This window comes from Pectinophora gossypiella, chromosome 14 (genome assembly GCF_024362695.1).
Source record: "Pectinophora gossypiella chromosome 14, ilPecGoss1.1, whole genome shotgun sequence".
In the NCBI taxonomy this organism is placed as follows: Eukaryota; Metazoa; Arthropoda; class Insecta; order Lepidoptera; family Gelechiidae; genus Pectinophora; species Pectinophora gossypiella.
This window is the reverse complement of record NC_065417.1, coordinates 8,659,515-8,670,788: the sequence shown is the minus strand read 5'-3', so window position 1 is coordinate 8,670,788 and position 11,274 is coordinate 8,659,515. Positions and strand designations below refer to the sequence as shown.

General features: G+C 36.3%; 1 protein-coding gene across 2 annotated transcripts in view; it reads left to right on the top strand.

Annotated features, from left to right (window-relative positions):
- The first annotated feature begins 448 nt into the window (after positions 1-448).
- LOC126372610 (ADP-ribosylation factor-like protein 4C) overlaps positions 449-11,274 on the top strand; it is a 57,507-nt gene continuing 46,681 nt past the window's right edge. For both annotated transcript variants that reach the window (XM_050018425.1, XM_050018426.1), the window contains exon 1: positions 449-904. The gene's annotated coding sequence lies outside the window, so the exon portion shown is untranslated. The remainder of the gene's footprint in view (positions 905-11,274) is intronic.

Below are 11,274 nucleotides of genomic sequence, written 5' to 3'. Positions count from 1 at the left end.
AAGCTGCTACTCGTAGTATCACGTAAACAAACAACTGCGTCAACCTTGTGCCAAAATGAAGCAATTCTTTTTACTTACACTTCTTTTTATGACTACGGCCCAGCTCATTCTACAAATTACAAGCAATAACGATTTGCCCTTTTTACTGGAAAAGTTTCACAATCTTTTCCAAGCGCATCGCATCCGTCAATGCTAGCTGAACTATTTAAAATTCAAACGATAATAATTGCGGCTGTTTGTTTTCAGGTACGTTCCATGCATAGCGAATCTGGAGCAAGGCGCGGATGCAAAACAAGCAAAACGGCAGCGATGTGCAGAGGTTCCAAAACAAACATCTATCGGGTCGGGCGGGTTACCTTGCTCGGGTACTCGAGCGGCCAAACGCAACGAACATCGCGCGAATGCAGACGAACTTCGATCTTTATCCAACCAACCGCCTCGCGTTCGCTCCCTTCAGTTCAGTCCGGAGGAGACCGCGGGCGGGGCGGCACGTGCTGTGCGCGCCTCGCGTTGCATTGTTTTTGCTTTGTGCACCATTGTTTAATTCCATCCGACTGTAATCAATACGATATATGAGTGAAAATACGGCCTACAAGTTCTACTATTTTAGTGCTTAATCAAACCGATTGACAATAAAGTGTATTTCTGTAACCAAGTAGACTTGCTAGAAGGTGGCTTATTGACAAGTGAAACTCTTTATCGTCCCATTAATATACGACGATTCTGTTGGTTTTGTTATTGAACAGTGAATAAGTGATCTTTGTTGTAAAGGAAAGCATGCAAATCGATAGTCGAGTGGATGCCCAGCTGTGAGTAGGGGAGAGCTCTTACTGTGCGGTTTATTACTGGGTTGCATATTGATTGCTTCTGTTCCGAGATTAGTGGAAACTGTCATTCGATAAAGGTAAGTAAAAAATCTAATAAGTCACAAACTGAATTGCAGGTAATAATGCTTCCTCCCTTTATTTTATGAAGATTGTGGAAGGAGAGTCGAAGAAATAATTGCAATAAATAAAACGGGTACTTATGAATAAATTGTGTCTAATTTCTTCAATTTTCAATTTCCCCATCGCGCATTACCTTATGTATTACCTTATGTATAAGGTAATGCGCGATTGGGAAATCTGTAGATTACCAGAAACAGAGAAATATCTACATGAAACACTACTTTGTTAATCCTATGTATGAAGAATGTAGGGCCATCTCATGAATAGAAAGTGTCTATATTTTACCTAATTTGTTCTCGATAATATCCCCATCGAGATGAAATTGCGTTTACCCTCTGACCCAGATCCTGCCATCTGTGTCCCCCTTTGACCTATATACCTATCCTGAGAGCACTAACACCTGCACGTGTTCATGGATAACAAGTCATTCTCCAAAAAGCGACGAACGAACTTTTATCATCACAGTTTGCAAAATTGTTTCCTAAGCTAACATAATATAATAGTTACCGACTTAATTAACTAAAAGAAATTTCGAACCCCAATTCTCCAATATGCTTTTAACACAATACCAACAAGTACCTAACAACGAGTTCTTGCCAAAATGACCGTCCAAAAAACCCGAAGACATTTTTTTGTATGTCAGCCCATACCAGTTTACCGAGTCAGGTAAGTACTTTTGGCTCCACGAATTTTCAAAACAAAACAAATATGTTTGTCCTCTAAAAATGAATACATTAAACAAAGTTCGAGTCAAAAATTTTAAACATAATCCAATCACTAATCCATTTACCTAGGTCTTTTGGCAGCTTTACCGGTGCAGATTGTTACCGTAAATAATACAGAGATGTTAATAATGGGCGATGACACACAACATGTGTCATGTTGTTTTGAAAATATATGGATGTGTTTGGGTCGCGTTTCGAAGAATAGCTTGTGAAAACAGCCTTTGAAAAAACGTCAACAAGACATTCGATTCCCAGCATCACTTGAGTCTTGAGTCTATAAATCATGGAATTGTAATATGAGTGTCGTAACAATCTGGAATGGAAACTAATAACAACAATCTGGTTGTAATAAAAACCACTTAGAAATAAGTGTGGTCACGGTAATACATCACACCGCAATCATATAATAGGGATTAACTTAGTTGGCCGTTCACCGATTGAATGCACTGGCGAGATGACTGCGCTTCTGTGGTCATTATTGCATAAAGATTTTACGGCATAATAGTTTCTAAGTTAACTATAAAACAAAAAAAATATACTCAACTCAATATAATTTGAAGTGAACACGCGATTCCGGCAAAATTTAGTTTATGCTCGAACAGCAACTATCGAAGCAATTACGGCCGTTGCCAAAAGCTAAGCAAGTTCTTTCACAATTGAGGTGTTTCCTTAGGTTCTCATGTTATGCAGAATGAATTGTGTTCGAAACATTGTTGTGCTTATCTTGAGGTTTGTCGCGGCTATAACCGTGGCTACCTGCACGACCTCGGGGCCGAGCTTCAGTTACACACAACAATAGAACTGCACCCGAGAACAAGCAGGTAGAAATATTGCACGCTCGAAGGTGTTCTATTCATATGCAACTATAATAGCAGCATTACAGCAATAGTATAATTATCACAATCTATAATTAGTTCCATAGCATGAGTGTTAATTTCTGTTTCCTTCCTGGATTTTATGCTGCTTGTTTTTGTTAAATACTCTATAATCTCTTTGGTTCTTAGGTTGCTACTATATATATAGTAGCATAATAGAATCATTTCTTTCTGCTTAATTATGCGGCACTGGTAACCGGACGTCTGTTAACATCTCGCAAATTGCGCTGCACAAATTTAATCACGTGAATCAGCTGCTCCCTTCGCCGGGTTTAGTTCACGTTTGCCTGCATTAATAATAAGCTTAAGAGAAATCTGGACGGAGTTAGCACACCTGACCGCGTCGGGAAGGCAACCAGTTTCACCACCTGGCCCCACACACATGGCAAAATTGCACCTTGTCAACCGTGCATATAATATGTATATACAACTTCTTAGTAAACTATATGAAGCCTACATCGCGATAATATTTCGAATAGTACGAAACCGGTGATTTCCAAGTGATATGAAAGTTACGGTGAAGAACATTTTCAAGTCATGGCGCAATATTACCAGCTACTTAAGTAAAACACACATCCATAAAACATCGCTTTCATAAAGCCGATAAAAGAAAAAGTTGTAGTAAAAGTTAGGAATGCTACAGATGGAAACCTCTAATGTATCTTTAGCGTGAAAAGAAAGCGCGATTCATTGATCTGCCGATAATACGACATACAATTATCGCTCTGTCAGGTAGTCAATTAATTTCCAGCGAGAACCAACAAGACTGACGCGGCGGCGATGCGCCATTGTTTTTGCAGCGCACACTTTCTATGATGATGCAGAAACGAAGTGAAATGTTTAGCAATGATCACCGGATGAAGTCGTACTTTCATATTTCCATATAAGAATGCTTTGTCATTGAAACAGTAAGTGCAACAAAATAGCTACTTTTAGTACCATGAGCATAATAAAAGTTATAATAGTATTTATGGTAACATTCATTACATAATAGATGAGTTGTAATAAATAACACAATATTATGATATTAGATAACGGTGTAAGTATAACATTGTTATTAAAAAGATAGTGGTCAAAATACCATGTTTCCACCACCATCCATTAAAAAGATCTTGTCATTGAGAAAGTTAAAAAATGACTCATCACTTATTGGATATTTTGAAATTATCATTATTCCATGTGGTGGCTGATTAACCACAGAAAATATAACGCTAGATTAAGTAATTGTAACATCACCCAAGTATACGTAACTAAAGGAATTATGTCACCTTATGATGGTGCTCACAATGCGTTTGGTATGGCAATAATTATGAAAAAAACTTGTGAGGCTATTCGGGTCATTAGCATGTTCACATAATTTGCGAACGTTTTTGTGTGGACAACGACAGTGTTCTTTTGTTGTTCTTTGTTCAATTACGTCAATCGTTACTCAATTTAAATTATTTGTGCAAGTGCAGTCAATAAGGACATTTATGGAGATTCCTAAGGCAACGGCAACTGTTTCTGTAACAAATACACCACGTTTTGTAACATCCAACACATACATTTTAAGTATGTGCAAATTATTTGTACAGAATTTCCCAAGCTGTATATTTTAGCATGAAATTGAAGCAAACAAAGCAATTGTTTGTCATAAAGCTGTGTACCAAAATTTAATACAAACTCAGAATGTTTCGCCATCTTTTGAATAAATTACTTGTGAAGCTCTACATGTTTAAGTTTCACATCATTCTGTTTTATCATCCAGTGTTTATAAATTAATTCTTAAAGTTTTTAATACCTCACGTTCTTCCCGTGAACATTCTTAACCCCTGATTCACCCCATTCGTATTCTGATGAGGTACTGTGGTTAAAAATTCCTTAGGAATCTGTGATTCATCAAACCTTCATCCTCTGCACGGGGGCCTTTTTTTAATCCCCTGCGGAACTGCTTATGTAGTAACGAAATAAACTTCGTCTTACTAATAGATTTAATAATTTAGTTGTGAGGTAATAAAGTAGACTGCATAACACGTTGCGTTTACATTCGTCATTGTGTACGGTTTTTTAAGTAGGTCTGTTCCATGCGCAGTATAGCAGAATGCCGTGTTCCAAGGTGCTTGCAGTGTTTAGTTCATTAATTCCGCCTGCTGGCGTGAGGTTTACGTTATCTGCAGTCTAAATCTGAAACAGCCTAGATTTATTTGGGCAAAATTTTGAATTTGACCTAGTAACATCCAATTTCATAAGAACACAATTTGAATAGCGTGGTTTACAAAATTGCTTGCTAGCTTAACTCCCTGCCAGCAACGTGACGTGACAACAGTGTATAGCCAACAGTGTGTGTAGCCAACTAAATAGTTTTGGTAATTTTGAAGGGACCACGTTCACACATAATAAATATCTACTTTAAATTACGTTTCATTATTATGAATAGAATTGATTCTAAGTATGATTACTGAAGCGGCAATTAGCAGAGTCATTAGCAAAATTACCAATCATTTTACAAAATATCATTCATTTCACTTGGATAAAATGATATGAATAATAAATTGTGGAAGTAACTTGGAATTGTTTATTCATTGCGTGGTCGGAGATGGGACCAAAAGAAAAAATATGAAAGAAGATACAATAACACTTCAACTCAATCTTGTCAAAGTCAACGAAGGAGTCATACTCATTAATTAAAACGATATAAAATGGTGAATGTGCATAAGCAACGGGAAAACAACATGTCGCCATTTAAAAGCATCCTTTTATTTTAAAACATATAATGTTATCATAAATATGATCTATGCCTAGGTTTTGTACCAAGATAAATATTTACGTCTATATCATAGTGCTGTAACGGTATACTAATAACTCTTTGTACTTACGGTGAAACGTTTTCATAACTGTTAAAGTGTTGGAAGCTATCGAGTATCATTTGACTAACGGACGTATTCAGTGCTGAACTGACCACACAGTCAATCTGTTAGAGGTGTTAACAACTTTGGTAACGGTCAAAATGCAGAACATACTATGTACGCAAAGTCGATGTACTAACGCGTAAACATTCAGTTGCAAATCCTACGGTTTTGCATGAGAAATAAATACTTCAAGTGTCTAAATTTTGTAAGTCAGGTACTTACTATGGTTGATGTTCGGTTTTAAATTATTCCTTACTATCGTATTGTAAAAGTTTAAAAAGTTAAGAGTTATCCGTGAAATATACCTCTATTCTCACACTTTTAGCAAGTAAGTAAGTACCTACCAAGTATTTTTAAGTGCATTAGAAACAATACAGTCAAAACAATTTCGGTTTCTTGACATGAGTTTTTAATTACAAAAGTGATCGTAGGACTTTATCTAATAAAACTAACTAAAAACCTATTTAGATCTCACGTTGTTTTTTTTTTTTATTTCAGCCAATCTTTTCGTATGATCTGCACTTCTTTCTTAAAATGCTGTAGTTTTAACATCTTTCGTTGGCGGTTACAAAATAAAAGTGGAAATAGTATCGCGTTAAAATTAGAGCCTTCTCATGGGTCGTAAAATTAGTACCTACTCAAAGCAGAACAAGTGTCCACAATTGGGTTGTTTTCCCACGCAGACGAACCCACGCCGGTTACATTAGACCATTGGTGCCAAGTGGCACACTTACATGGTATTGTTCGTTGACAAAACGACCGCGATTATCATTCGCAGTTTTCGTACGCAAAATCGAATTACCTACTTGGGAAGTACCGTTTTTACCTTTCAAATTGAAGAAACTTTTAAAAATGTCTAAAATTTCGATGATACCAGTAAGGTAATCTAAAGTATCATAGCACTATTGAACAAAACTAATGTGGCCAAAGTGCACTTAAATACAATGAAACTTTCTCTTGCATATCATTAAAGGCTTATTTTAATAAACAAAAACATGGAATTTGGTTAAATCGACAACAGGTATTAAAGTTCTTATTCGGTTAATATCTGGCGATCGTGGCGTAGCTTTATCTAAATCGATATCCATTGGCAGTAATCTAATTTAACATAGTTATTGTACAAATGTAAATTATATCGCAAGCATTGAAAGGAAAATATTAGTACAATTGGTCACGGTATAGAACAATAAAATACATTGAGTGTGTAAAATCGATTGGTAGATTTCTGTTTGTTTTAAAGATACATCTGTTTTAACCGACTGCAAAGGTACTTTGTGTCATTATTAGACAAAAACGTTTAAATACAATTCTCTAAATTTCGATGCTACTTTCTAAGACTGTTTCAAAATCCATTTAACTAAGTATTACTGAAACTGAAGAACAAAGTAATCAAATTTAAAGCGTATTCGAATTCAAATTACGTTTACATTTATTCAATGATTAATCTCTTAAATAGTCTTTACTAGACTAGCTTTATTGAATTTAATTGCCAATCGTTTTGTCTAGGGCATCCACACTGAAATTCAAAACTTTATAAACCGGCTTCAAAAAAGAAGTAGGATATCAATCTTTATTATAGGTATGTAATTAGTTTGAAACGGTAGATAAAATGACAATCAATCGTCAACGTTTTATCACTGTCACTGTCGGTTATCATAGGAAAGTTAAGAGTATGAATGTGGATGGATAGGGGTAGGGGACGACCCATGAAAGTGTGGATGGATTGTGAAAGAAGGATATATGTGTGAAAGGTGTGAGTACTGAGATGACGACTGACATAAATGAATGGCAATATATTGTGCCGATAATTCAGAGTGCAGGAGGATGATGACTGCAATTATCATAATTACTTGCAACTTGGTTAAGGCCCCAGAACCGTGCATGTCGCAATAATCGACAAATGTTTTCTAACAATGACAAACCATAACAGAAAGAAAGAAAGAAATATTTATTACTCCCGGACACCATAGACACAGACAGACAGGTACTACATTCAACACAGCACAGAAACCACGCGGAAATCAATACACAAAAAAATGAACACCAAGATCAAAAATCGATAGAAAAACAAACCAAAATCATAAAAAAAAGAAAAATTATATTAACAGTAAGTAGTCTTAAATGCAACGCATTGGCCCGATCATCTGGTGTGGCGTCCGGAATAAAAGGACCTCGCTCAGCATAAGTCGCGGCGGAAGCCACGACGCTGGTTTTCTGAGGGCCCTGCCCTTATCCGAGCTATGGGCTGATCATTTGGCACCATATGGTTCATCATATCAATCTTTGAACTTCGTCAAAATGGCAGTAACATCTCTTTCGATTACTTGTGACTCTACCTACCTCATCAGGGATCACGGGCGTGAGTTTGTAGTATGTAATTTAATATAAAACAAAAGTTAAATTAGATATCTAACTAATATAATGATAACGGGCAGTGTCTAGGAGTTTGGTCGGGACGACAAATTAAATGCGGGGCGTGAAATGGGTCAGCGGAAGGTTCCCACTTCAAGCACTTGACATTTGCCCAAATATTTGACTGACACCTTCTAACAAGTGCTACATTGTTATTTCCAAAAAGCTTCTTTTTTACACAACGCCATTTTTCCGTTTTGTTAAAGGTTTTGAATTTAGAGGTCTGACGTCATTAAAACTTCTGTTAAAGTTAGAATTTGCTTTTTCATTGCTAGGAATACAGCCCATGCTACGACCTTTCTCTATTTGAAGGTCTATTGCATTAGTTTTACCTATAAGTAATTTACAACAATCTATTTTTGGCTTGATAGCTCACCTTACGTAACTTTTCATCATTAATATTATACCTTCTAATTATTTCGAAGCACTTTTGCCCTTATTAATCATTAAACCGGTTTCGAAATTGGTATTAATATAATTAAGTCCTTGACTTGAGTTATTGTCTATTGTACCTAATTCACTATGTAAATGTACAAAGTTGTTCCCGTCAGTTACTTATCAGATAATGGAAGTAAATTGTAATGGGAAGTGGAATGCTGTACATGTTTACCTTTGAGTAATCTCTGCACACTTGCAACATCATCGGGAATATACAGAGACTATTTGCTAGCTAAGCATTTTATAATAAACATGCAATTAATAACCATACAGCATGACAAAACTTACACGGAAGAAATATCCAATCAAAAGTTCTCTATATCTTTTAAGATAACGAATTCTCCTACACAGCTCGAAAATGATCTGGGTCATTAACACTTTTTACATCGATTGTATTTATTAATACAGTGTTTCTTTGAATTTCCACAGTATCGTACATAGTCAAAAGCATATCAATACCTTAAGAATAGATTAACAAGTACCGTTCATGGAACTGTTACCTCGTACTAACGTTCTTATGTAACCCATTGTCTGTTCTATAGCCTAGGGTGTGTTATAAAAACCGTGACTGCCTCCATGTAACATAATGATGTAAATCTCAACTTTCTCCTCTATAACATTGGCATTACAGTCTCCTTAATGGGAAACGATATCGTAACTATGGTAATAAGCTGCGGTACATATTTGGTTGCATCTCGGCATTTAGTAAGGTGGGAGAGTTGAATCACCGCAGGTCAATTTTGGTCATTATGTAGGCGACTTAAATCTTGAACTCAACATTGATATCTTGTAGGAGGTCAATGTCTTCGGTTTGTTTATTTGTGTAGACATGCCCATTAGAGTATTTACGTAGACTGAGAAATCAGAAAATGTTTTCAGACTATATTTGGTTACCTTCGTATTCAGCGGCTCATTAATTAATTATCTTCAGTCTTTACCAAAGTACCTACTCCGATATTACTTTCCTCACATATATTGTGTGTACAAAGTTGCTTTTAATTCTCGCCGCCAGACTTCTTAAGTAGTTCGTAGGCACTAAAACATCTAACCAGATAATAATCGATCGAATTGTGCTAACAATGTCTTGGTAGTAAGTATATTGTGCAACGTAATATACTAGAAATTGCTTTACTCTACCGTATAAATGGAATGCGTGCTTTCATTCATTTTTAACTGGGAGTGCTTAGTCATCGTAGTGGAACCTTTCTGGATTTACCAAATTGAAAAAGTAGCAGCAGCAGAAGTGTAAGACCAGTCATTGATGAATCTGTTTTATTGTGATGTCATTCAGAATAGAGTTGTAACTCCGATTTCGTTGTGAAATGCAATATTTCGAAGTTCTCTTGGTTACCATATTTGTAGTTACCAGCAATAAAACTAGGATCAACATTATTCATGTTATATCCAAAGCTCATTATAGTATAATAAGCTTCTTTCATTACTAAAGTCCCATAATCTCCAAACTTATAAGCCTCTTATAAAATTGCCTCGTCGGATTTAATTTCAGCTGCCTACCATTCAATGCCCCTGGCCGCGTATTGATCGAGCTTGTATGAAGCTTTGAATAGCCATCACGTACGAATATTACCAATGCCAACCTTTGCCCGGTTTATTACACTTTTTATTTAACATGCAAAACATCGGATGGATTAATGGAACGGGCAAATTAATAAGATGACTGGCCTTATATGCCCGGCCAGTGCCTTTCCTAATTGGTTAAACTGTCAGTCACTTATTCGAATGGCGCAGACGATTGGGGATTCGACACACCAAAAGCTGTAGTAGCGCAGAAATGACGCGTCGTATGTTGTAATACCTACATGAAACTGTATGTAGTATGTCATATCAAAAGCAGTAGTATCAAAGGCGCGGCGCAGCATCAGGGCATGCGCGGTAGCCGGTAACAGTGCGGTGGCAGCAGAATTCAACGTATGTTATGGATTTACATGTAAAAATATGAAATAAAAATGTGTATGATTTCAAAGATAAATATTACTACACAACGTCGTGGGTGAATATTGCACCGGACTTAAATATGACAAAAAACAGTTCCCGCATTACTTCTTACCTGTTCCTGCTTTTAGTGCACCGAAGCCTCTAATTATTAAAAAGATAAACCCACGTGGGACTCGGCCGTTCACTCGCGTAGGTGCAACGAATATTGATGAAAATATTTATTTTTATTAAAATTATAAAACACTTCGAAAGTCGAAACTTTCTCTTCTTTATTTGAAAATAAACCCAGACCCTTATTATGTTTTCCAGTGGATCGTACATAATATTGGAATTGGATTGAGCGCGTGGGCGAGCCAAGCTCAGCAGTTTGAAAATCTTATGTATTTAGGATGGAAATAGGATCAGCAGGCATGGAATCGTGTTGGGATTATGGAGTCATAAGTCAATGTTTTTTATAATTGACTCTGTGAAGGAACGTGTCTCAGATACAGACTGGACCTAGGTTAGATTAGTATCAGTAAAATAGTTATGACAAATTAGTCTTACCTTAAATCGAAGCACTATTGTCATAACTTTTTTTGCAATAAAAGTTTTATTTATTTATTATTTGTTTATTTAACGTGTCGTGGTATTATCAAGGTTTAAAGTCACGAATTATAGGTACTTTTGTCATGATCTAATCGGTAATTTCTTATTTAGCGGTAGTTATTAGTACGTATAGTATACACAAAATCTGTGAATGTACCGTAAGTATTTATCTAGTTATTATTCAAAGTCTGGCACCGGTTGTCACGTTCATCGTCCATCTTATGATATGGACAGTGGGACCTGACTACATTATACTTTGGCCATTCATCCGTACTAATATTATAAATGCGATAGTAACTCTGTCTGTTACGCTTTCACGCCAAAACTACTGAACCGATTTTGATGAAATTTGATACAGAGATAGACTAGACTTTGGGAAAGAACATAAGATAGTGTTTAGATAATTGAAATCCACGCGGACGGAGTCGCGGGCGGAAAGGTAGTA